Source organism: Triturus cristatus, chromosome 8 (assembly GCF_964204655.1).
Source record: "Triturus cristatus chromosome 8, aTriCri1.1, whole genome shotgun sequence".
Lineage (NCBI taxonomy): Eukaryota > Metazoa > Chordata > Amphibia > Caudata > Salamandridae > Triturus > Triturus cristatus.
Window position 1 is genome coordinate 910,220,117 of NC_140591.1, and position 21,798 is coordinate 910,241,914.

Genomic DNA, 21,798 nt, shown 5'->3' on the forward strand with positions numbered 1-21,798 from the left:
GATGGAAGGAACCTGAAAGCAGAGGGGACAGAGTCTGGGTCACTTACCAGTGACCAGGGGCACGATAGTCCAATGCCCACAGATGCCGGGTGCTTCAGGTGAGTTGACAGGTGTCTTGATTCTTCAGCCACTAGGTCCAGAAGGTATCGACAAAAACCAGGAGATGGATTCGAGCTGTACCACAAAGTATGTCAAGTGCTGCAGTGTAGGCGACCAGATTGGACCCAACAAGCCTTGGCAACGGCAAGTCATGTGGAAATAGAAGAAGGACGTCGGTGCAGACCAGCATGGTCTGGGGGTCTCACCCAGTGAGGGTAAGTTGGGGCACATCTGGAGCAACCAGGAAAGCCCAATCAGAAGAGGAGTTGCCTTCATGGGGACCCACTAGCCAACGGGCTAGCGATCGCGAAGGAGCATCGAGCGGTCGCACTTGAAACTGGACCCCGGGTCACTCGTGGAGTGGGGGCCAGAGATCTTTGGTGCAGGAGGTGCTCAAGACTGGGGATACTCAGAGCCCAAAGCACAACTTCAAGGAAGACCAGGAAGATGATAGATCGGCAAAAGATCACGGTGTCCAGGGGTCACGGTTCCACATCACCCACAATAGTCACGGGCCTCAGCTTTGCTGTGGACTCAAGGCAGCCTCTGGGAAGTCGGAAATCAACCTCTGGTGGTGCAAATACTTCAGCGTCTGTCAGGAGCTTCAGAGTTGCAGACCGGACAGTTGCTTCTTTTGTGCCTGCCAAGCAGGGGAGTTACTCCTTGAACCCAAGGGAGATTTCTTCCATCTTCTAGTCGAAATAAAAAGTCGAAGGTCCAGGATATATGTTGCAGAGTTTCATCCAGGGTAATCTAAAGTCTCAAGGACTGGGATCCCATACTTATACAAAGTTTGAGGGTTGGGCATACTCTAGGGACCCACCTATGGGAGGGCTTGGAAAGAGGGGTGGTTACACCCATTTCCTTTTCCCAGTTTTGTACCAGAGCAGGGGTAGGTAGCCCCTGCAACCGGTTTGAACTGGACTATGCACAGGGACACCAAGTGTGCACCCAGTGCAGGACTTCAAAGCACTAAAGAGTGCTCCCGCCCAGCCCCAATACACATCTGCCTGTCTGGGGAGGTGGTTACACTTCCCTGGGACAGGAAACCTATTGTCCAGGCCTCCTCTGCCAGAGTTTTGGTCAGCAGCAGGAGGCCAGACCTGTGTCTGTGGCAGTGGCATCCATTTTGTGATGCCAGGGCTTTAGAAAGCCTTTACCGGGTAGACCAGTGTGAACATGTCTCTCCCTCTAGAAGGGTGTAATGCTACCCCCGCCGCCAGAACTGGCAGGGGTGTAGTATTCCAAAGTGTTTGACACCAAACACGACATGTTTCCATGCAGCCAATCCAAAGTTAGCATTTACTGCGAGGTTATAATGCACGTAAGAGTATATGATAGGGCTGCACCACAAACAGCATCAGAGGAGGTACTCCGAACACTGCAGAGGGGCTCTGCTCATGCAGGGGCACACTCTCACATAAAAACCAAGCACTCTGCCTTCAGGATTCTTAAGGCCTGCCGTAGGAGTGACTTATAGGTTTCATATGTGTGTGCAATGGTAGTAATATAGGTAGCCTATACCACAGTAATGGGTGCATGCACCACCTTACCCAGGCTGCAGTAGCAGACCTGTGATGTCATTTTGGAGTGCTTCCCAGGGGTGGCATAATACATGCTTCAGCCCCTGGTAGGCCTCTGATATACCTATGCCCTAGGTACATAGTATACCATATACTAGGGGCTTATAAGGCACCCCAGAGTCCAATTAGAGATGTGCCTAATGTACATGGAAACCATTTTAGAGAGGAAGCAGCAAGGCGGGGGTCCTGATTACCAGGGCCACAGCCAGACTAAGGTCGAAAAACAGATAGAAGCAAGAGTAGTACAGAAAGAAGCAAGCATGGTAGAGAAAGAAGCAAGATTGGTACAGAAAGAAAAGAGTAAGGTGCATAAAGAGGCAAGAGAGGTGCAGAAAGAAACAAAAGAGGTGCACAAAGAAGCAAGAGAGGTGCAGAAAGAGGCAAGAGATCTGCAGAAAGAAGCAAGAAAGTTTCAGAAAGAAGCAAAAAAGGTGCACAAAAGCGAGAGGGGTGAAGAAAGAAGCAACAGAGATGCATAAAGAGGCAAGATACATGCAGAATGAAGCAAGAGAGGTGCAAAAAAAGCAAGAGGAGTAGAGAAAAAGGCAAGAGAGGTGTAAAAGGAAGCAAGAGACGTGCAGATAGTGAAATTATAGCTGCAGAAAGAAGAAAGATATAAGCGGAAATTCACAAGAGAGGTGCAGAAAAAGGCTGTTGGTGCAGAAAGAAGCAAGAGAATTGTAGAAGGAAGCACGAAAGGTGCAGAAAGAAGAAGAAATATGCAGAAACAGGCAATAGACCTGCACAAAGAGGCAAGAGATGGGCAGAAAGAGGAAGAGAATTGCAGAAAGAGGCAAGAGAAGAGCAGAAAAAAGCAAGAGTGGGACAGAAATAATCAAGAGAGGTTTAGAAAGAAGCAAGAGGGGAGTAGAAAAAAGTAAGAGGGGTGCAGAAAGAACCAAGAGAAATGCAGAAAGAAGCAAAAGAGGTACTGAAAGAGAAAGAAATGTGAAGAAAGAGGCAAGAGAAGTGTAGCAAGAGGCAAGAGAAGTGCAGTAAGAAGCAAGAAAAGTGAAGAAAGAGGCATGTGAGGTACATAAAGAAGAAAGAGAGATTTGGAAAGCGCCAACAGGGGTGCAGAAAATATCCAAGAGAGGTGCCGAAAGGTGTAATAGAGGTGCAGAAAGAAGCAAGAGAGGTGCAGAAAGAAGAAAGAAAAGAGCAGAACGAAGCAAGTGAGATACAGAAAGAACCAAGTGAGGTAGCGAAAGAGGCAGGAGATGTGCAGAAAGAAGCAAGAGAGGTTCAGATAGAAGCAAGAGAGATACAGAAAAAGGCAAGGGAGGTGCTGAAATAAGTAAGAGAGGTGCAGAAAGAGGCAAGAGAGGTGCAGAAATAAGCAAGAGAGGTATACAAAGAATCACAAGAGGTGCAGAAAGAGCAGGAGAGGTGCAAAAAGAAGCAAGTACGGTACAGAAAGAGGCAATTGGGATGTAGAAATAGGAAGGGAGGCATAGAAAGAGGTTAGCGAAGTGCAGAAAGAAGCAAGATAGGTGAAAAGAGAGGCAAGAGAGGTGCAGAAAGAGGAATAAAGTGTGAGAAGTTGGCCTGATATATGCAGTCCACTAGTTATAGTGTGCACCCTGTATCAGTCCAAACAACCCCTTATGGTGATAGGTTAAAGACAACCTTTATTGAAAACTATCCTGGTGGTAGCTATGGAGAGCAGCCTTCAGGCTAAGTGTTGAAGGAATTTAAAGCAGCTTGTTTTACCAGTCCATAATCTCATGAATGATCAAATCAAAGGACAAACACACCAGTTATATATTTAAAATGTATGTATTTAAGATAAAACACACCCCTCTAGTCTCTTTATGAGGCTGGAGTTCAAAGTACTTAAGTTACAAGTCAGTATTCAACAGTAAAAGCACAAATACACGTTTGGGCCCTAGGGGCGTACCAAACCATATAACAATAAAGTGGGATAAGAACCACGACTGAACTAGACACAAGGCCTAGAGCCTGTAGAAGTGCTTGGACCACAAGGAACAACCCAAGGTAGTGACACAGGGGACCCACGGGGGACGCTTGCAGTGTGAGAACACAGCTGCAAATCGCCGTTTACTTCTATGGGGAAAGTCACGGTTGGAAATTAAGAGTTTAAGGACACTTTTGGACTTAGAGGTGTCTAGGTCCAACACCCACGGGACCACCGGAGTACTCGAGTTACCTCATCCAGGGAAGCCGGGTGAATAGGTGTCTTTTGGTGTCGGGTCGCGTCGCTGTTTTCAATGGAAGCTGGCACAGAAGTGCTGCTGCCGTGAAGAGGAGAAGTGTCTGGAGAGATCAAAGCCTAGATCGAGGATGGAAGGAACCTGAAAGCAGAGGGGACAGAGTCTGGGTCACTTACCAGTGACCAGGGGCACGATAGTCCAATGCCCACAGATGCCGGGTGCTTCAGGTGAGTTGACAGGTGTCTTGATTCTTCAGCCACTAGGTCCAGAAGGTATCGACAAAAACCAGGAGATGGATTCGAGCTGTACCACAAAGTATGTCAAGTGCTGCAGTGTAGGCGACCAGATTGGACCCAACAAGCCTTGGCAACGGCAAGTCATGTGGAAATAGAAGAAGGACGTCGGTGCAGACCAGCATGGTCTGGGGGTCTCACCCAGTGAGGGTAAGTTGGGGCACATCTGGAGCAACCAGGAAAGCCCAATCAGAAGAGGAGTTGCCTTCATGGGGACCCACTAGCCAACGGGCTAGCGATCGCGAAGGAGCATCGAGCGGTCGCACTTGAAACTGGACCCCGGGTCACTCGTGGAGTGGGGGCCAGAGATCTTTGGTGCAGGAGGTGCTCAAGACTGGGGATACTCAGAGCCCAAAGCACAACTTCAAGGAAGACCAGGAAGATGATAGATCGGCAAAAGATCACGGTGTCCAGGGGTCACGGTTCCACATCACCCACAATAGTCACGGGCCTCAGCTTTGCTGTGGACTCAAGGCAGCCTCTGGGAAGTCGGAAATCAACCTCTGGTGGTGCAAATACTTCAGCGTCTGTCAGGAGCTTCAGAGTTGCAGACCGGACAGTTGCTTCTTTTGTGCCTGCCAAGCAGGGGAGTTACTCCTTGAACCCAAGGGAGATTTCTTCCATCTTCTAGTCGAAATAAAAAGTCGAAGGTCCAGGATATATGTTGCAGAGTTTCATCCAGGGTAATCTAAAGTCTCAAGGACTGGGATCCCATACTTATACAAAGTTTGAGGGTTGGGCATACTCTAGGGACCCACCTATGGGAGGGCTTGGAAAGAGGGGTGGTTACACCCATTTCCTTTTCCCAGTTTTGTACCAGAGCAGGGGTAGGTAGCCCCTGCAACCGGTTTGAACTGGACTATGCACAGGGACACCAAGTGTGCACCCAGTGCAGGACTTCAAAGCACTAAAGAGTGCTCCCGCCCAGCCCCAATACACATCTGCCTGTCTGGGGAGGTGGTTACACTTCCCTGGGACAGGAAACCTATTGTCCAGGCCTCCTCTGCCAGAGTTTTGGTCAGCAGCAGGAGGCCAGACCTGTGTCTGTGGCAGTGGCATCCATTTTGTGATGCCAGGGCTTTAGAAAGCCTTTACCGGGTAGACCAGTGTGAACATGTCTCTCCCTCTAGAAGGGTGTAATGCTACCCCCGCCGCCAGAACTGGCAGGGGTGTAGTATTCCAAAGTGTTTGACACCAAACACGACATGTTTCCATGCAGCCAATCCAAAGTTAGCATTTACTGCGAGGTTATAATGCACGTAAGAGTATATGATAGGGCTGCACCACAAACAGCATCAGAGGAGGTACTCCGAACACTGCAGAGGGGCTCTGCTCATGCAGGGGCACACTCTCACATAAAAACCAAGCACTCTGCCTTCAGGATTCTTAAGGCCTGCCGTAGGAGTGACTTATAGGTTTCATATGTGTGTGCAATGGTAGTAATATAGGTAGCCTATACCACAGTAATGGGTGCATGCACCACCTTACCCAGGCTGCAGTAGCAGACCTGTGATGTCATTTTGGAGTGCTTCCCAGGGGTGGCATAATACATGCTTCAGCCCCTGGTAGGCCTCTGATATACCTATGCCCTAGGTACATAGTATACCATATACTAGGGGCTTATAAGGCACCCCAGAGTCCAATTAGAGATGTGCCTAATGTACATGGAAACCATTTTAGAGAGGAAGCAGCAAGGCGGGGGTCCTGATTACCAGGGCCACAGCCAGACTAAGGTCGAAAAACAGTGAAATACCAGGCAAAAAGTGGGGGTACCCATGTGAAGCAGATCCTATTCTCCTACACTGACCATGTCAGGGACTGTATCAGGATAGAAGTCCAAAAAATGTTGGATTTGGGAGTTATTGAACCCTCAGATAGCCCTTGGGCTAGTCCAGTAGTCCTTGTGCCAAAACCTCACACCAGTGGTGGGAAAAGAGAGATGAGGTGGGGGTAGCATTCCACCCTTCTAGATGGAGAGACATGTGCCGGCAGGGGAGGCCTGGACAATAGGTCCACTTGAGGGTCCTTCACCATCGCTAGCCCATTGGATAGTGAGTCCCCACGAAGGCAACTCCTCTTCTGCTTGGACTTTCCTGGTTGCTCCAGATCTGTCTTGACTTACCCTTGCTGGGTGAGTCCCTCAGACCTTGCTGGTCTGCACCGACGTCCTTCTTCTCCTTCCACGACACTTACTGTTGCCAAGGCTTGTTGGGTCCAATCTGGTCGCTGACACTGTAGCACTCAACAGATTTTGTGGAACAGCTGGAATCTGGCTCGTGGACTTCGTCGACACCTCCTGGACCTTGTTGGAAGGGCGTTCTCCGGGGGGCTTCGGAATACGTTCCTGACCACCCTTTGACCCACCTCTCCCAGAGTTAGGCCGAGCAATGGCGGGGAGGCCCTTCCTGGAAGGGTCTCGTTCCTAGGATCATACACGCTGCGCTTACACAGAGGGACACCACACCGTAGTTCTTAGTAAGCCAGTATACTTTATCGACAGTTTCAGGGGGATCTTTATGATCCGAGATGCAGCTGTTGAATCAATGCCACAAGCGGCGGCGGTTTCGCGATGAGGGTATTGGGGTAGCGGGACAGTCTTTTAGATCAGTGTCTCTGCGGAGTATCCTTCGCACAGCTCTCAATCCTCGAGCCGGGGGATTTGGGTTCACTCGGCAATCTCCGCCGATTCTCCTGGAGGGGAGCCCCGCGAGTCTCTCAGCAGGCACAGGTGGTTTCAGATTCTCGGGAGCCGCGACAGCGTCAGCAGGGCTCAGATGGATTCAGAGTTCGGGGAGCTGCGACAGCGTCAGCAGGGCTCAGATGGTTTCAGAGTTCAGGGAGCCGCGACAGCGTCAGCAGGGCTCAGATGGTTTCCGAGTTCGGGGAGCCGTGAGAGCGTCAGCAGGGCTCAGGTGGTTTCAGAGTCAGGTAGCGTCCTCGGGTTTCAGAGATCGGTCAAGCCGCGACCAGGTCAGCAGGGCTCTCGTAGGTCCAGGTCTTCTCTCTCTCCTGTCCCTTCAGCACCCCTTGTTATACTCCCCCTCCTCTTTGAAGTCCGGAGTCCTCGCAGAGAGGGGTCTGGTGCCTGGGGGCGGTGTGTCGGCATTTCCTGCCGCTCGGCCCTTTGATCTGTTCAGGTTGGTCTAGGAGGGACTCCAGACGCCCAGCATGTGAGGCGCCCGCTCACCGGGGGCCTTGTGGCCGATCGAAACCCTCCTTGGGGAGAGATCAGAGGTGTGACAGGGACGGCGTCTCCTGGTCTGGCTTGGGGGCTTCCCTCTTCCTCGGCCGGGCATGCGTGGTAGTGTCTTGGGTGTTGCTGGGGCCCCGGCCGGCCATCGGGTTGTTGGGCCATGGTGGCCGGAAGTCTGTGATACCGGGGATCAGGTGTGGTTGCAGGGTTGCTTACTGGTCGGGAGGGTCCACGCCACAAGGCCGGTCTCACACGTGCCCCCCCAGCTGAAAGGCGGGGAGAACTACCCATCCACTTGGGGGTTCTCCTCGCTGAAGCGGAAGAATCGGGACAGGCCGTCAGCGTTGGCGTGGTCAGTCCCGGGGCAATGCTCCACAGTGAAGTCCATCACCTGGAGGGAGATTGACCATCGTAGCAGCTTGGGGTTTTCTCCTCTCATTTGCATCAGCCACCGTAAGGGTCGATGATCCGTTTGAACTCGGAAGTGGGTTCCGAACAAGTAGGGCCGCAGCTCTTTGAGGGCCCAGACTACTGCGAAGGTCTATCTTTCAATGGTGCTCCACCGTTGTTCTCGAGGTAGTAACCTTCGGCTGATGAAGGCTATGGGCTGATCTATGCCTTTGTCGTTGAACTGTGAGAGGACTGCCCCGATGCCGTGCTCTGAAGCGTCCGTCTGGACCACAAACTCCTGAGAGTAGTCGGGGGCTTTGAGTACATATTGCGGCTTTCAAGGCGTTGAACGCTTTTTGGCACAGGGGAGTCCACTGTACTTTCTTCGGGTGCTTCTTGGAGGTTAACTCTGTGAGGGGGCCTGCGATGCTGCCATAGTTTTTAATAAACCTCCGGTAGTAACCGTTGAGGCCCAGGAAGGCCCGGACTTCCGTTTAGGTCGTGGGGGGTTCCCAGGACAAGATGGCGTCGATCTTTGGCTGGAGGGGGGCGACCTGCCCGCTCCCCACCTGGTGTCCCAGATAGATCACTGAGCCCTGTCCAATTTGGCACTTGCTGGCCTTGATGGTTAGGCCGGCTTGGCGCAGGGCCATCAGTACTTGTCGGAGGTGCTGGAGGTGTTCGGTCCATTGGGAGCTGAATACTGCTATGTCGTCTAGGTACGCTGCGCTGGACCCCTCTAGCCCGGCCAGGACCCTGTTCACCAGTCGCTGGAAGGTGGCCGGGGCATTTTTCATCCCAAAAGGCATAACTCTGAAGCGGTAGTGCCCATCCGGGGTGGAGAAGGCGGACCGCTCCTTGGCTCCCTCAGTGAGCGCAATTTGCCAGTATCCGCAGGTCTGGTCGAAGGTGCTGAGGTAGCGAGCGGCCCGAGGCGGTCGATGAGCTCGTCTGCGTGGGGGATAGGGTGAGCGTCCGCTCGGGTGACCGCATTGAGTCCCCGGTACTCTACACAGAATCCCAGCTCGGGGCGACACCAGGGGCTGCTGCCTTCGGGACCAGAACTACCGGGCTGGCCCATGGGCTGTCGGAGGGTTCAATCACCCCTAGGGTTAGCATCTTAGCTACTTCGGTCTGGATGCAGGTCCGGACCCGGTCAGGGACTCGGTAGGCTCGGTGTCTCACCGGCGGGCTATCTCCGGTGTCTACGTCGTGGACACACCAGTCGGTGACCCTAGGGGTGAGGGAGAAGAGGTCTGTGAATTGTCCCAATAGCTGGCGGCAGTCGTCGGACTGTCGGGGGGTGAGGGTGGACGAAAGTCTCACCCCCTCTACGGAGCCATCTTTCTCTTTAGCACACAGGGGGTCCGGAAGGGGCTCGGTGTCTTCTTCAGTCCCATCATCGGTGGCCAGGAGCAAACTCAACTCCGTCCTCACGAAGTGGGGTTTGAGGCGGTTCGCGTGGAGGACCCGGAGGGGGTTCCGAGGAGACTGAACATCAACTAGATACGTGACTTGACTCTTCCGCTCGACCACTTTGAAGGGTCCAGTCCATCTGTCTTGGAGGGCGCAGGGTTTCACCGGGTCCATTACCCAGACCTGTTGGCCCGGCTGAAACTCGACCAGCGTGGCATTCTGGTCATACCAGCGCTTCATCTCTTCTTGGCTAGCCTCGAGGTTTGCCTCGGCGAGCTCCCGGAACTTCCGGGTCTGGTTGCGGAGCGCCAGGATATAGCGTAATACATCGGGAGGGGTTCCTCGGGGAACCGTTTCCCAGCCCTCTTTGAGCAGGCTCAGGGGTCCCCGGACGGGGTGTCCGTAGAGTAATTCGAACGGGCTGAACCCCAGAGACTTTTGGGGAACTTCCTGGTAGAACAGGAGGCAAGGGAGGAGGACATCCCATTTCCGGCGAAGGGGTTCTTCGAGGCCCATGATCATCCCTTTCAGGGTCCGGTTAAATCGCTCGACTAGGCCATTGCCTTGGGGGTGGTATGTGGTGGTGAAGAACAAGTTACTTACCTTCGGTAACGATGTATCTGTAAGAAACATTAGTTAGTTAGATTCCTCACCTTAGAATATCCCCAGGCGTCAGACTGGATCCGGAAGATTTTTCGTCAGCAATACCCCTTGCGCGTCGCTAGGCGTCTTCTGCGGCTCCGCGTCCGTCGTCGGCGTCGTGCGCCGGAATGACGTCGTCGGAGTACTTAGACGCCGCCCTCGCGCGCTGACGTCAGTTCTTGTACATAGCCTTCCGCGCCAGGAACGCAGAGCCATGCAAGATACCGACACTGGTGCCAAAAAATTCTAGGGCCCTGAAAGGGATAGCCTTAACCCTAGATGTCAGTTCGCAGAACGGGGAGGATGGGTGGGTCGGTGAGGAATCTAACTAACTAATGTTTCTTACAGATACATCGTTACCGAAGGTAAGTAACTTGTTCATCTGAAAGAAACACGTTAGTTAGATTCCTCACCTTAGAATAGATACCCAAGCAATACCAACCCCGATGGTGGGTCTGTGAACCAAGATCACACCAGAAAGTCCTGGAGGACAGAACGGCCAAAGAAGCAATCCCTCCGGACTTGGCTGTCAAGGCAATAATGCCTGGCAAACGTGTGGAGCGAAGCCCACGTAGCCGCCTGACAGATGTCCTGCAAAGGGACACCCCGTCCCAAAGCAGTAGTAGCCGCTGTGGCCTGAGTAGAATGGGCGCACAGCCCAACAGGAGGGTCCTTTTTTGCCAAGGAATAACAAATTTTGATGCACAAAACGACCCACCGAGAGATGGTCCGTTTGTGCACAGCTTTCCCCTTCTTAGCACCTACGTATCCAATGAAAAGTTAGTCATCCACCCGGAACTGCTTTGTGCGGTCCAGATAAAAGGAGAGCGCACGTTTTGGGTCCAGACGGTGGAGCCTCTCTTCCTCTTTGGAAGGATGCGGAGGCGGAAAGAAGGTGGGCAAGGTGACAGATTGCCCAAGATGAAAGGGGGTCACCACTTTCGGAAGAAAGGAGGGACGAGGCCGAAGGACAACCTTGTCCGGATGAATAGATAGAAAAGGAGGCTTTGATGATAAAGCCTGGAGCTCACTCACCCGTCTAGCCGAGGTGATGGCTACCAGAAAAGCAGTCTTAAGCGTCAGCAGACAAAGAGGACAATTATGAAGAGGCTCAAAGGGAGCGCACATTAGAAATGTGAGAACAAGATTCAAGTCCCACTGAGGCATTACAAAAGGGACAGGAGGGAACGTGTGCGTAATGCCTTTTAGAAAGCGTGTAACTACTGGGGACTTGAAAAGAGAAGGCTGATCAGGAAGCCTTAAGAAGGCAGAGATGGCAGCAAGATAACCTTTCAAGGTGCCCAAGGCAGAGCCCTGCTGGGCCAAGGGAAGAAGAAAGAGGAGAACCTCAGAAAGAGGGGCGGAAAGGGGATCCACAGCCTTTGCTGTGCACCATGCCACAAATTTGTTCCACCGGCAGGCGTATACCGTCTTTGTGGAGGGACGCCTGGCTGCCAGAATGATATCACAGACTTCAGGAGGCAAGTCAAATGGCATCAACTGCCGCCGCTCAATCTCCACGCATGGAGGTGGAGGCTGGACAGGTTCGGGTGGAGGACTGTCCCCTGCTGCTGTGACAGAAGATCCTCCCGAAGGGGCAGACGTATCGGAGGATCGGTCAACATACTGAGTAGCTCGGGATACCAGTATCTTCGTGCCCAGTCCGGAGCCACCAAGATGACTTGGGCCCGGTCGCGCCTGATCTTCTTCAGCACTCTAGGCAGAAGTGGTATAGGCGGAAAGGCGTACAACAGACCGCAACTCCACTCGTGCCGAAAAGCGTCGCCGAGCGAGTGCTGCCTTGGAAATTCCAATGCGCAGAACTGCTGACATTGCGCGTTCTCTTCGGTGGCGAATAGATCTAACCAAGGCTCTCCCCACTGCTGAAAGAGACCTTGTGCCACCTCGGAGTTCAGACGCCATTCGTGATCCATCATGCACCGGCGGCTGAGTTTGTCTGCTCTGGCGTTCAGAGAGCCCGCCAGATGTTGAACCACTAGGGTGACGCCCTGGTGTTCCAGCCATGTCCAGAGGCGCAGAGCCTCCTGACAAAGGGTCCACGACCCCACCCCGCCCTGTTTGTTGCAATACCACATGGCGGTGGTGTTGTCCGTGAACACCTGCACGACACTTCCCCTGACAGAGGGAAGGAAGGCTTTCAGTGCAAGTCGGATCGCTCTCAACTCCAACAGGTTGATGTGGAGACGAGACTCCGCCGGAGACCAGAGACCTCTGATCTCCGCCTCTCCCATATGGCCACCCCATCCCAGGAGGGACGCATCCGTCACTATGACATGCTCCGGTTGGGGAAGGGAGAGGCTCTTGCCCATGACCCAATCGTGGTCCGTGAGCCACCACTGCAACTGCTGTGCAGTGCCCTCCGAGATCAAGACATGGTCGGACAGGTTTCCGTGATGCTGGGCCCACTGAAACTTCAGGTCCCACTGCAGAGCCCGCATGCGCCGCCTGGCGTGATGCACTAGTAGGATGCAGGAGGCCATCAGCCCCAGAAGCCGCAACACAAGCCTGACCGAAACCCAGGATAGAGGCCGAAAGATGGGAATCAGGGCCTGAATATCCCGGACCCGCTGTTCCGGCGGATAGACCCGGAACTGCGCCGAATCGAGAACCGCTCCGATGAAGAGGAGCTGCTGAGAGGGACTCAGGTGTGACTTCGGCACGTTGATGGAAAACCCCAGCAAATGCAGGAGATCTGCCGTAGTCTGGAGGTGGGAGACGACTGCCTGGGGCGAGCCCGCCTTCAACAACCAGTCGTCGAGATAGGGGAAGACTGGAACCCCTAATCTGCGCAGATGAGCTGCGACCACCACCATCACTTTCGTGAACACCCGAGGGGCACTGGTGAGGCCGAAGGGGAGCACGGTGAACTGAAAATGCTCCTGGCCCACCGTGAACCGCAGGTAACGCCGGTGGGCCGGCAGGACGGGGATGTGGAAATATGCGTCCTGCAAGTCTAACGCTACCATCCAGTCTCCAGGGTCGAGGGCAGCTAGAACCTGAGCCAAAGTCAACATCTTGAACCGTTCCTTCCGGAGGAAGGCATTGACATTCCTGAGGTCCAAGATAGGGCGTAGGCCCCCTTTGCCCTTCTTGGGGACCAGAAAGTAGTGGGAATAACAACCACGACCTACTTCTGGGCTCGGAACGCGCTCGACGGCCTCTTTGGCCAAGAGGGCCGAAACTTCCTCTCGCAGAAGATTCAAATGATCCTCCGAGATAGGGTGGTGCTGCGGTGGCATGGCTGGAGGGGTCGTCTCGAAGGGGAGGGAGTAGCCCCTTCGGACGATTTGCAGCACCCACCTGTCCGAAGTGATGGTATGCCAGTGGAGCAGGTGATGGCGAACTCTGCCGCCCACTGGCGAGGAATGGGCCGGAAAGCTCGGACTAGGAAGGCTTGGAGGCGGATGCTGCCGGGGTGGATGTGGGCTGACCACGTCGGCCTCCAGAACCGCCTCGGCGGAAACCACGTCCGCGACCGCGCGCAGGTTGGGTCTGCGGCTGGTGGCTAGACGGACATGAGGAGGCGCCCCTTCCTTGGCCACGAAAGGGGCGAAAAGCGGAAGTTTGCGATCGCGGGGCAGAGAGGCCCAAGGACTTGGCCGTAGCCCGGGAGTTCTTAAAGCGATTCAGCGCACTGTCCGCTTTCTCACCAAAAAGGCGAGTGCCATCAAAGGGCATGTCCATGAGAGTGCTCTGGACATCCCCCGAAAAAGACGTGGACCGCAGCCAGGCATGACGTCTAAGCGCCACCGTGGTAGAAATCGCCCTACCCAGCGAGTCCGTCGTGTCAAGCCCACATCGGATTGCATGTCGTGCTGCATCCCTCCCATCGGCCAGAGCCTGGGTAAGTCGTGTTCGTGCCTCCTCCGAGCACAGGGGCAGCACGTCCTCCACCGTATCCCACAGAGAGTGGGAATAACGGTCCAAAAGACAAGCGGTGTTTAAAGACCGCAGACCCAAACTAAGGGACGAGAACAGCTTTTTGCCAAACTGTTCCAGTCTTTTGGAATCCCGGTCCGGCGGGGCGGTCGGGAAGGAGGATTGGGAGGTAGAAGCCTGGATAACCAGGCTCTCGGGGGTGGGGTGTTGGGACAGAAAACTGGGGTCGCCCGGAGCAGGGCGGTGGCACCTGGCAACCGGACGGTAGACATAATGTGTCTCTAACGGCGCCGTACGCGGCGTCCATCGGCGCCGGATCCGGAGCGGGGCTGAACTGGGGCTCGACGCCGAGCGGAGCCGGCGTCGGGGGTGGAACCAGTGTCGACGCCGGCGGAGGAGGCGTGACGAGGTCGACCGGCCTCCACGGGGACTCGGGGGTGAGTCCCTCGGGGACCTGCGGCATCGGGGCTGGCGACGGCACCGGGGCCGGAGCCGGAGCCGCCGGCATGCAAGGTTGCCCAGTCGGGTCCGCGGGGCCCGAAGGCGCGCCAGCGGGCGTCGACAGCGGAGCCAGGCTCCTCATGGCCGAGAGGAAGGCACTGACTTCCGCCGGCGTCGCGTCAGTCCCAGGGACCGGCGGGTATGGGGACTTGCGCGGCGCCTGCGGCGCCGCTTGAGCCGCGGGGGTGGAACCACCCGGACCCTCGGCCGAGTCACGCGACCGGCGAGGGGAGTCCGAAGAGCGGTGTCGCCTCTTGGACTTCTTGGAGTGCTTTGACTTACCCGAAGACTTGGAGCCAGACGAGCGATGATGACGTCGGCTGCGGCTCCGCGACTGATCCTTGGACCTCCTCCTGGACCGGGATCGAGAGGGGCGCGGAGGCGAGTGGCGAATCTCGAGGAGCTTACGGGACCGCTCCCGTCTAGCCTTCGAGGTCAGGGCCTTGCAGTCCGAACACGACTCCTCGTCGTGGTCGAGGCCCAAACAGTAAAGGCACCGGCGATGATGATCCGTAACCGACATCAAGCGGTTACAGTCAGTACAGGCTTTGAAACCAGGCATCCTACCGGCACCGGAGTCGAGACAAGATCAAAAAGGATCAAAAAACTTAGTCAAAAAAGACTAAAAGGGGTAGCTCTCCCGGATCTGCGCTTACTGGCGCGGAAAAAAGAAGAACTGACGTCAGCGCGCGAGGGCGGCGTCTAAGTACTCCGACGACGTCATTCCGGCGCACGACGCCGACGACGGACGCGGAGCCGCAGACGACACCTAGCGACGCGCAAGGGGTATTGCTGACGAAAAATCTTCCGGATCCAGTCTGACGCCTGGGAATATTCTAAGGTGAGGAATCTAACTAACATGTTTCTTTCAGATTTTGTATGACACCCCGCATTGTTGCCATAGGGACCTCATGTACTTGGAGATAAAGTTCGTGCCACGATCACTCACGACTTCGCGAGGGAACCCCACGCGGGAGAAGATCCCCATCAAGGCCCGGCCCACCACGGGGGCCGTCACGGTGCGGAGGGGAATGGCTTCTGGGTAGCGGGTGGCATGGTCCACCAGGACGAGGATGAACCGGTGGCCCTGGGCGGTCCTGGGATCCAGGGGTCCCACGATGTCAATCCCCACCCGCTCAAAAGGGGTACTAACAACGGGGAAGGTTTGTAGCGGAGCCTTGCGCTTCCCACCACTTTTTCCGCTGGCCTGACACGTGAGACATGACTTGCAGTGGGCCTCGACATTCGCTCGCATTTTGGGCCAATAGAAGTGGGTCACCAGGCGATGATAGGTTTTGTCTTGGCCTCAGTGTCCTGCCAGGGGGTACATCATGGGCTAGGCCTAGGAGGAAACTTCGGAAGCGCAGGGGTACCACCAGTACCCGGGCCGATCCCAGCTCGGCCGACTTCTGCTCGCTGTACAGGAGGCCGTTTTCCGAATATACCCAGTGGGTTCCGGACTGGTCGCCTGCTGCCTGGGCTTCGGCCTGCTGTCGGGGTCCAATGAGGGAAGGGCAGGTGGCTTGTTCCCTGCAGAATTCTTCTCAGGAGGGACCTCCCTCGCCGTGCCAATGGGCCATCTCTGGTAGGTCCCCGAGCTCGGTCAGTTGCTCGGGGTCTGGATGCGCTGACCCGTCATTGGGAACGGGTTCTGCTTCCGGCAGAGGGTTGTCGGGCTCGGGTAGCGTGTCCCGGTCCTCGGGGACAGCGACTGGGTTCAGGGGTAAGGCCTCAACTCCTGCGGAGGGAGGCGATCGGGCAGCCATGGAGCACGTGGTGGCGCATACCCATTCGGGTAGGCCCATCATCTCCAGATGGGCTCTTCGTTCCACTTGTCCCCACAGGGAGCTCTCGAGGTCGTTGCCCAGGAGGCAGTCTACTGGTTGGGATGTTCGGACTGCCACTCTCAATTTACCGGTGACTCCCCCCATTCGAAGGGTACCAGGGCCATCCGGCAGAGGCTCTCGGAGTTGTCCGAAGATATGACTGGACAGAAGGCGTTGGGCAGGATCTGGTCTTCGGAGACCAGGTGGCAGTGGACCGCTGTGACACTCGCCCCGGTGTCGCGGAGGGCCTCGACTCGGTGGCCGTTGACCATCACTTGTTGTCGGTATTTTTCCGTGTTGGCGGGTAGGGGTGTTCCGGGGACCATCTCTCGGTCTCCCAGGGAGACCAGGGCCATGGCTGCTGGTTCCCACTCTTCGGAGTCTTCCATCTCTTCTCCTAGGGCCACGGAGGCCATTTGTTGGGCTGGAGGGTCTGTCGCTGCGGGTCGTTGGTACATGGGACACTGGGGGTCACTGGCATAGTGTCCGGTCTGCTGGCAGCGGAAACAGGTGATCTTGACTCGGGGTCCCTGCCTCCCCGGGGGCCCTGTGCCGGCTGGAGGTGGGGCTGGAAAGTGTGTGGGTTGGCCTCTGGGGGGACTATGCTGGGAGCCCACCTGGGATTCCCTCGGTCGGCCTTGGTTTCCTCCGCCCCTCTGGCGGGGGGGGGGCCCTGACTGTGGCGACCGTAATCTCCCACGGGGCCCCGGGAGGCCCGGGTGTTCACCCATCGGTCAGCTTCGACCGCCAGTTTCCGAGGGGCAGTGAGCTTGCTGTCCAGGAGGTGCTGGCGTAACTCCACAAAGCAATTTGCAGACAAGTGTTCCCATGCTATTAGGTCAAACAGTTCCTCAAAGGTGGAGACCTTGCTCCCTTGATCCACCCGTCCAAGGCCCTGCTGTAAAAGTTCACGTATTCCACCCACGTAGTACAGGGTATCTTTTTGCAGTCTCGAAACCGTTGCCGGTACATCTCGGGGGTGAGTCCATATCTGGCTAATAGAGCCTCTTTCATGTGGCTGTACGAATTCAGCACCGTGGAGGGCAGGTCCAGCAGGGTATCTCTCCCCTCGCTCAGGAACCGGCCCCACAAGCCAGCCCCCCAATCCTTCTGCGGAACTCGGTGGGAGGTCATAGCGACTTCGTAGGCCTTGAACCACTGCTGGATGTCGTCGTTCTTGTAGTATTCCTTCACCGCATCCTTGGGGATGTGGACCTTTGGTTCCACGGCAGAGGAGGTCGGTGGGCTTCCCGTGGTTCTGGACTCCTCACTTTTGGCCTTGAGTTTGATCTCTTTTAGGCTGCGTTCATGTTCTAGTTGAAGTTTTCTTTCTTCGTGTTCTCGCTGGCGTTTCTTTTCCTCGAGTTCCCCTTGTAGGCGTAATTGTTCTACGGCTAACTTCTTTTCGGCCAATTTTAGCTCTCCCTCTGTTTTAAGTTTGGCTAGTTCTAGTTCGTGGTTGCGGCCCCTCTCTCGGTCCGCTAGCTCTTCCGGGGATAGGCCCCCCTCTGGGGCGTTGCTCTTTGCCGTGATGCTTCGTGGTTCGGTTGGCGGCTCTCTTTCGGTTTGGGGCAGGGATGCTCCCGCCTCGACCCAGGTTTTCAATGCTTCCTGGAAATCTTCTTTAGTGCTTAATCCGGTGGTAGCGATTCCAAGGTCTTTGCAGAACTGTTTTAGTTCTCGATGCGTATAATATTCCAACTGGTCCTCTCGGAACATCGGGCTTGTGTTGGTTCCTGCGGTACTCATGGTGGTTTCTCCTTCCATCTCCTTCCGGTAGTGCGTCAGCCGTTTACTGTATGATCTCTAGGTGTCGGCTCGGATCCCGTCGTCTGCCACCAAATGTTGGAAGGGCGTTCTCTGGGGGGCTTCGGAATACGTTCCTGACCACCCTTTGACCCACCTCTCCCAAAGTTAGGCCGAGCAATGGCGGGGAGGCCCTTCCTGGAAGGGTCTGGTTCCTAGGATCATACACGCTGCGCTTACACAGAGGGACACCACACCGTAGTTCTTAGTAAGACAGTATACTTTATCGACAGTTTCAGGGGGATCTTTATGATCTGAGATGCAGCTGTTGAATCAATGCCACAAGCTGCGGCGGTTTCGTGATGAGGGTATTGGGGTAGCGGGACAGTCTTTTAGATCAGTGTCTCTGCGGAGTATCCTTCGCACAGCTCTCAATCCTCGAGCCGGGGGATTTGGGTTCACTCGGCAATCTCCGCCGATTCTCCTGGAGGGGAGCGCCGCGAGTCTCTCAGCAGGCACAGGTGGTTTCAGAATCTCGGGAGCCGCGACAGCGTCAGCAGGGCTCAGATGGATTCAGAGTTCGGGGAGCCGCGACAGCGTCAGCAGGGCTCAGATGGTTTCAGAGTTCGGGGAGCCGCGACAGCGTCAGCAGGGCTCAGATGGTTTCCGAGTTCGGGGAGCCGCAACAGCGTCAGCAGGGCTCAGATGGTTCCAGAGTCAGGTAGCGTCCTCGGGTTTCAGAGATCGGTCGAGCCGCGACCAGGTCAGCAGGGCTCTCGTAGGTCCAGGTCTTCTCTCTCTCCTGTCCCTTCAGCATCCCTTGTTATACTCCCCCTCCTCTTTGAAGTCCGGAGTCCTCGCAGAGAGGGGTCTGGTGCCTGGGGGCGGTGTGTCGGGATTTCCTGCCGCTCGGCCCTTTGATCTGTTCAGGTTGGTCTGGGAGGGACTCCAGACGCCCAGCATGCGAGGCGCCCGGTCACCGGGGGCCTGGTGGCCGATCGAAACCCTCCTTGGGGAGGAGATCAGAGGTGTGACAGGGACAGCGTCTCCTGGTCTGGCTTGGGGGCTTCCTTCTCCCTCGGCCGGGCATGCGTGGTAGTGTCTTGGGTGTTGCTGGGGGCCTGGCCGGCCATCGCGTTGTTGGGCCATGGTGGCCGGAAGTCTGTGATACCGGGGATCAGGTGTGGTTGCAGGGTTGCTTACTGGTCGGGAGGGTCCACGCCACAAGGCCGGTCTCACAGACCTCGTGGCTGAAGAGTCAAGACACCCGTCAACTCACCTGAAGCACCCGACATCTGTGGGCATTGGTCTATCGTGCCCTTGGTCACTGGCAAGTGACCCAGACTCTGTCCCCTCTGCTTTCAGGTTCCTTCCATCCTAGATCCAGGCTTGGATCACTTCGGACACTTTTCCTCTTCACGGCAGCAGCACTTCTTCACCAGCTCCCATTGAAATCGACGACGCAACCCGACACTAAAAGGCACCCATGCACCCGGCTTCGCTGGGTGAGGTAACATGAGTACTCTGGTGCTCCCGTGGGTGCTAGCCCTAGAACTTCCTAAGTCCAAAAGTGTTTCGTCCTGACCTATTTCTAGGTGTCAATAATCTTTAAATTTCCAACCGCGACATTGCCCATAGAAACTAACGGGAACCCGTGGCTGTGTTCACACACTACACACGGCCCCCGTGGGTCCCCTGTGTCACTACCTTGGGTGGTTCCTTGTGGTCCCCTTGATTCTACAGGCTCTAGGCCTTGTGTCTAGTTCAGTTGTGGTTCTTATACCACTTTATTGGTATATGGTTTGGTATGCCCCTAGGGCCCAAACGTGTATTTGTGCTATTACATTTGATTGCTAACTTGTAAATTAAGTACTTCGAACTCCAATCTCATAAAGACACTAGAGGGACGTGTTTTTTCATAAATACATATATTTTAAATATATACCTGGTGTGGTTGCCCTTTCATTTGATCATTCAAGAGATTATAGACTGGTAAAACAAGCTGCTTTACATTTCTTCAAGACTTAGCCTGAAGGCTGCTCTCCATATCTACCACTAGGATAGCTTTTAATAAAGCAAGAGAAGTGCAGAAAGAAACAAGAGGGGTACTGAAAGAGGATGAAATGCGCAGAAAGAGGCAAGAGAAGTGTAGAAAGAGACAAGAAAAGAGCATAAAGAAGCAACAGAGGTGTAAAAAGAAGCAAGAGTTGTGCAGAAAGAAGCAAGAGAGGTGTAGAAAGGTAAGTGAAGGTCCAAAAAGAGGCAAGTGGAGTACAGAAAGAAGCAAGAGAGGTGCAGAAAGAGGAAAGAGAAGTACAGAAAGATGCAAGAGAACTACAGAAAGAAGCAAGAGAGGTGCAGTAAAAAGAAAGAAAGGTTCAGAAAGAAGAGAGTGAGGTACAGAAAGAGGCAACAAAGGTGCAGAAAGAAGCAAGTGAGGGTCAGAAATAAGCAAGAGAGATGTAGAAAAAAGCAAGTGAAGTGCAGGAAAAAGCAAGAGAGGTGCAGAAAAAAGAGTGAGTTGCAGAGAGAAGCACGAGAAGTGCAGAAAGAAGGAAGAGAAGTGCAGAAAGAGGCAATAGAAGTACATAAAGAGGCAAGAGAGATGCAGAAAGAGTCAATAGAGGTGCAGAAAGAGATATGATAAGTGCAGAAAGAGAAAGAATGGTACAGAAAAAAAGAGGAAAGAGAAGTACAGAAAGAGTCAAGTGAAGCGCAGAAAGAAGCAAGAGAGGTGCAGAAAGAAGCAATAGAGATGCAGAAAGAGGAAAGAGAAGTGCAGAAAAAAGAAGAATGGTATGGAAAGAAGGAAGAAAAGTAAGGAAAGAAGTAAGAGAAGTGCAGAAAGAAGCAAGAGTGCTGCAGAAAGAACAGAGTGAGGTGCAGCAAGAGGCACATGAAGTGCACAAAGAGGCAAGAGAGATGCAAAAAGAGACAAGAGAAGTGCAAAAAGAAGCAAGAGAGGTCCAGAAAGAAGCAAGAGAGGTGCAGAAAGAGGCAAGAGAGGTTTAGAAAGAGGTAGAAAGTTGCAGAAAGAATCAAGAGAAGGTGCAGAAAGACACAAAAGAACTGCAGAAAGAAGCAAGAAAGGTGCAGAACGAAGCAAGGGAGGTGGTGAAAGATGAGAGTAAGGTGCAGAAAGAAGCAATAGAGATGCAGAAAGAGGAAAGAGGAGTGCAGGAAGAAGAAGAAAGGTATAGAAATAAAGAAGAAAAGTGCATGTAGAAGCTAAAGAAGTGAAGAAAGAAGAAAGAGATGTGCAGAAAAATAGAAGAGAAGTGAAGAAAGAAGCAAGGTAAGTGCAGAAAGAAGCAAGAGAGGTACAGAATGAGGCAAGAGAAGTGCAGAAAGAAGCAAGAGAACTTGAGAAAGAGGAATAAAGGTGCAGAAAAATTAAGAAAGGTGCAGAAAGAGGAAGAAAGGTGCAAAAAGAAGAAAAGTCGCTGAAAGAAGCAAGAGAAGTGTAGAAAGAAACAAGAGATTTACTGAAAGAAGCAAGAGAGGTGCAGAAAGAAAAGAGTGAGGTGCAGAAAAAGGCAAGAGAGGTGCTGAAAGAAGCAAGAGCGGTGTAGAAAGAAGAAAGAGAGGAGCAGAAAGAAGCAAGTGAGGTGCAGAAAGAGGCTGGAGAGGTATAAAAAGAAGCAAGAGAGATGCTGAAAGAAGCAAGTGAGGTGTAGAAAAAGCAAGAGAAGGTACAGAAGGAGGAAAGAGGGTACAGAAAGAAGCAAGAGCATTTCAGAAAGAAGCAAGAGAGGTACAGAAAGAGGAAAAATGTTCAGAAAGTGGCAATAGAGGGAGATAATAGAGGTAAAAGGAGGCAAGAAAAGCATAGAAAGAGGCAAAAGAAGTACAGAAAGAGACAAGAGAGGTATAGAAAGAAGCAAGAGAAGTGTGGAAAGAAGCAAGAGTGGTGCAGAAAGAACCAAGAAAGGTACAGAAAGAGGTGAGAGTGGTACAGAAAGATGCAAGAAAGGAGCAGAAAGAGGAAAGAGAGGAGTGGAAATAAGAAAGAGGGGTATGGAAAGAAGCAAGAGA